Genomic DNA, 5,707 nt, shown 5'->3' on the forward strand with positions numbered 1-5,707 from the left:
TACATTAATTTTAATTCAAAATTAAATCTAAACAAATCCCAAATCAAAATCTCACTTGGAATCGGACGCTTTTCTAAACTCGATCAAAATCATCAAAATGAAGTCTTTCACTACGCTAATCTTAGAAGGATAATTTTGGAGAGAGAAATCCATCAAGAGAGAAACAATCTAGAGAGAGAAAATTCTAGAGAGATAAAGTAGAGAGAGAAAGTCCAATTCTAGAGAGAGAAAGTAAGGGTTTAGATTGAAAGAAGAGAGAGAAACTCTCTCTCATTTTTATTTTATTATTTATTTTTTTTTCTTTTTCCTTTGCCCTTTTCCCTTTTTCTTTTTCTTTTCTTGTTTCTTTTTCCTTTTCTTTTTCTTTTTTTTTCTTCCTTCTTCTACTTCTTCCCGTGGCCTTCCCCGGGTGAAAAAAATGAAACAGGGGACCGAATGGTCTCCTCATACGGTTGGCCGACCGGCGATCGATCGGCACGGGAATGGCCGGCAGTCGAAGGAGAGCGCACCGCCATCCCAAGGGACCCAAACTGGTGGCCGGCAACGACCACCGGCGTCCGAAAACCAAAAAAAAATTGAAACTTTTCTCATGATAAAATCCGACGATTCCGGTCACCGACGAGCATGCACACCAGCATGGGAAGGAAGGGAAAGAAGAGAGGAAGAGAACCACATGCTTACCTCGAGCTCCGACGACCTCTCCGGCGAGGAATTGTGGCGGGCACGATGACGGTTTCCGCAAGCGATTTCCGACGATCTTCACCATTTCGCTCCAGGATTCTTTGGTAGGAAGAAGGGAGAAGGGTCTCCCCCTTAAATAGAGCCGGAGGAGAGGAGTTTGACTCCTCTCCGATGAGGTTTCGGACTCCGATTAGGAGCCGGTCAGGAGAAGAAGACTCCCGCAGGGAGTCTTCTTCATTTTTTTTTTTTTTTATGTGCTGGGTTTAAGGCCCAATGGGCCGGATGTTACATAGGTATTCTCTATAGTTCGATCATGTAAACTGCCTACAAGATAGCCTTAGTTCCATCAACTAATGAGAGTTAATGAAGGCATTAAAGTGGGTTGACGGTTTCTACAAATTTGTGCTGCCCTTGTGGTCGAAAGAAAATCTGGTGGCATCGAAGTCACCTATCAAAACCCATGGCAGCAAATTATCCTCAATCTATCAAGCTCAGCAAATAGTGATCTTCGATTCGTTTGATTGTGTGGGCCATATATGTTTGAGAGCATTCAGGCAAAATTTGAGTTCCTGCTAATTAGTTTGATAGTCAATGAAAAGTTCCCCTTACGAATGAGACTACCTTCAAAAATCTCATGGTCCCAATAGGTCATTAACCCCCCTGCAGATCCCCATTCATCTTTTGATACCCAACTTTGCAGACTATTTTCACAAATGGATCTTTGTAGTCTCTGATTCATTTGTCTTTGTTTGGTTTCCTGGACGCAGACCACTTGACACTTTGACTATTTGATGGTTTCTCTAATGGCACGTCTCTTATAAGGTTTACCCATTCCTCTAGTGTTCCAACTTAATATCATTTATATGAGAAGAACAACTATACAGGTACCGCTGGGGTAGAACAAAGGAAGACCAGGCTGCTACAGCCTGCCCAAAAGATATCACAGCCCTTTGCTGGGATTACTTGGCCTAAGGGCATACATTGAGTACCATATGACCTTTGGTGGACAATATCATATACAAGGGTAGTGTGAGGGTTTGAGAATAGAGTTGTGTCAACCATCAGCTAGAGGTGCCTATCGGGATCAGCATTTCTATTCTCCTCAAGCTGGCATTCCAGAAACCTGCTCCGTCCCCTTTTCGTGTCGCTGGAGCTCCATGGCCTTCAATTTTTATGTTGAGTTGCGGCTCTCACCCAACTCAAAAAGTATGTCACATTTCTTCCCCATTTCTAAGATTTGGGTTGTGGTCAGCAAGTGGATCAAGTGGATATCTGCCATTGTGAGTGCATTCTCTACTAGGCCCATTGATTTGACCTTTTTTGTTCATAGCCTGGCGCTACGTTTGCAAGAGGTCGCTGGAGTGGTTTCGCCTTTGCCTTTCCTGCTGGGTTGCATTTTTGGATGGCTTTGGGCTGATGTATCATGTGCCCGATCTTTTGGTTCACATGCTTTGAGTATTCTACTAAAGACGTGACTGATAGGTACCATCATGCCCGATGGTGAGTCAGCTTGTCTACTGCCTATTTTCTTGATGTTAGATTCATTATTCTATAGGCAACCATTGTTGGAGGGCAGGGCCTTTAACCTTTGATCTTTGGTGGTAGCCGTTAGGAGGCCTTATGTCACGTTCCCGATCCGAGATTTGAATCGAGGGTCATGGCAACCACCGCATACTTATAGAATACTTTTTCCATAAGCATGCAAGGCATTTCATCATGATATCTTCACACAAAGTTAAATAAAATTTTCAAATCTTAGTTCAAATAACAAATCAAAACTCAGTGTTCAAAAGAAAATAACTGTCTGACAAAGTCAAAACTAAAAGTCTTGAATCAATTCTGAGAAAAATCCTAAATCAATGAGTTAACTCCATCTCTAATCGCTCTCCCAACCGAAATCCCGCATCATGCTAATTTTCTGGATCTGTAAGAAAAACATAAAACTTATCATGAGCTAAATAGCCCAGTAAGCAGTGTATACCTTTAACTGAATAAATCAGGCAAATAATACTATGCATAACAAATCAATATGTAATTTCATGAAATCATATTCATACTGTCAATCATGTATAAAAGTCAATTCATCATAATTTTCAATTATGCTTTTCTTCTTAAATTCATCAATTTCTTAAATTCTTCTTACCAACCATGACTATGACCACATTATCCCTGTGGCAGGGTCATAATACCGCGTATCTGCTTGCAGTGGGCTGCGAATCATCTAGCAGCCAAGTCCTTTGGAACCGTTGGTCTCGCTGGCGGTTTTGTCGCTGGTCTATCTGGCGACATGTCGCTGGTCTTACTGGCGACATAAATCCTCAGGACAGTCAATTGCCAACGTATATGCCCCCGTTGGCGGGGTCCTCAACACAGTCAGGTTGTCAATTTCATATTGTCTTCCAATTCATATATTATTTTCAAGAATAATAAAATTAAATGATATTCGAGTCAAATCAATTATAACATTCTTTGAGATCATATATCATCATAATAATTGCTCAACAAATAACTTCAATCATAAATAATTTTCTACAATTAACTTTCATCATAAATAATTTTCAACAATTATTTCAATAAATAATTTCAATCGCAAGCATGCATAAATTTATTTAATTCATAATTTATCAGATAAATTCAGTAAAAGTAAACACTACTTACCTCAAAAGAAAGTCCAAACTAAAAATTCTAGGGATCTCGAAAATCCTTCTCTGAACCTGATATGTCAAATATCATATTTTAAATCAAAATTTCATCGAATTAAAAATAACTAAATTATTAAAATCTAATATCTCCACGAGGATCAATTCGTCGACAGCATCCAGGATTTTCGAACTAATCCATGGATACCCTAATTTTATTTTTATTTTTATTTTTATTGCTAATTTAATTATTTTTTTTAATTAATTAATTCCATAAATCCTAAAATCTAAAGTGAGAGAGAGAGAGTTTCTCTCTCCGCCCCTTTTTTTTTCTTCTTTTTCTTCTTTTTCTTTTCCTTTTCTTCTTTTTCTTCTTTTTTTCTTTTCCTTTTCTTCTTTTTCTTCTTTTTCTTCTTCTTCTTCTTCCCGCACCGGAACAGAGGACTCTTGGTCCTCCGGCCTTGATCGGCCATTCGGGCCGTGGCCGCCACGACGGAGGCCGGTGGCCGACGGGGCCACTCCCCCGATCACGGAGGAAACATGGCCGGCGGTCAATTTTGATCGCCGGCGTTGGAAATTCATGAAAAAGGGGCCCAAAACAGAGTCTTTTTTCCGACCAAAAATCGACGACGCTCGTCGCCGGCCACCACGCACAAGGGCATAGAAGGAAAGGGAAGGAAGAGGGGGAAAAAGAGAAGGACTTACCTCGGCCTCCTGGGACCTCGTCGGCGGCAATCGCGACGGGATTCACAACGGTGTCCGCGGCTCTACTTTGGAAAAATCTGAGAGAAAGTGAGGGAGAAGAGGCTGATGGATCGATTTTAAGAAAAGGGGAGACCTTCTTATAGAGGATCCTAGGATTTCGAGGGGTCCTAGGACTCCTAATATGCTTGGGTCTCGCCGGAGAAGAAGACTCCTACCGAGAGTCTTCTTCCCGGTTTTACTCTGTTTTTTTTTTTTTTTTTTTGGCCTTTGGGTCTGCTGGATTTTGGGCTATAACATTCTCCACTCTTAAAAAGAAATTTTGTCCTCAAAATTTTTCATACCTGTAGTCTCGAAGAGCTGGGGATATTTTTGCTTCATTTCTTCCTCTAGTTCCCAAGTAGCTTCTCTTTCTGAATGTCGACTCCACTGTACCTTGACATAAGGAATGTTACGACGTCTCAGCACCTATTCTTTACGGTCTACGATCTGTATCAGGTATTCTTCATATGTTAGATCTTTCCTGGCTTGTACTGGTTCAAGTTCCACGATGTGACTTGGATCTGGTAAATATTTCTTTAACATAGAAACATGAAAAATATTGTGTACTCCTGCAAGCGAAGGGGGTAAGGCAAGTCGATAAGCCACCTCACCAACTCTTTCCAAAATCTCAAACGGACCCACATATCTGGGATTCAATTTACCACGAATGCCAAATCTTGAGATTCCTTTTGAAGGAGATACTTTGAGAAACACATGGTCACCGACTTGAAATTCTAATTTCCGTCTCCTGTTATCTGCATAACTTTTCTGTCTGCTTTGTGCTGCCCGAAGTCGTTCTTTAATTAATTGAATCTTCTCGACTGCTTGTTAAACAAGTTCGGGACCCAATATTCTTCGCTCACCAACATCATCCCAGTGAATCGGTGATCGACATCTCCTACCATATAAAGCTTCGTAAGGTGCCATACCAATGCTAGCTTGATAACTGTTATTATAAGCGAACTCAATCAAAGGTAGATGCTCATCCCATGAACTCTTCATATCCAAAATACAGGTTCTCAACATATCTTCTAAGATCTGAATAGTTCTCTCTGACTGACCATCAGTCTGTGGATGAAAAGCTGTACTGAAGTTCAATTTTGTTCCTAATGCCTTGTGTAAGCTCTTCCAGAATGGTGATACAAATCTGGTGTCTCGATCCGATACGATGGTCACTAGAATTCCATGTAATCTTACAATTTCTTTCATATATAACTTTGCTAGTCTTTCCAAGGTAAATCCAACTCTAATTGGAACAAAGTGTGCAGACTTTGTCAATCGATCCACAATCATCCAGGCTGCATCATTTTTACAGGGAGTCTTTGGTAGTCCAGTTACAAAATTCATAGTGATATGTTCCCACTTCCAAACTGGAATATCAAGAGGTTGAAGTAGTCCTGTCGGTCTCTGATGTTCAGCTTTAACTTGTTGACACACCAAACATTGAGCCACGAATTGAGCGATCTCTCTCTTCATATTATTCCACCAGTATATTTCTTTTAAGTCTCTATACATCTTAATACCTCCCGGATGAACTGTATAACCGGTCTGATGTGCCTCCTGAAGTATTTCATGCTTGAGTGCTGAATCATTGGATACGCAAATTCTATTTTCGAACCTTAACGAACCATCTTCATGTATTT

The sequence above is a fragment of the Elaeis guineensis genome, chromosome 3 (assembly GCF_000442705.2).
Source record: "Elaeis guineensis isolate ETL-2024a chromosome 3, EG11, whole genome shotgun sequence".
Classification (NCBI taxonomy): domain Eukaryota; kingdom Viridiplantae; phylum Streptophyta; class Magnoliopsida; order Arecales; family Arecaceae; genus Elaeis; species Elaeis guineensis.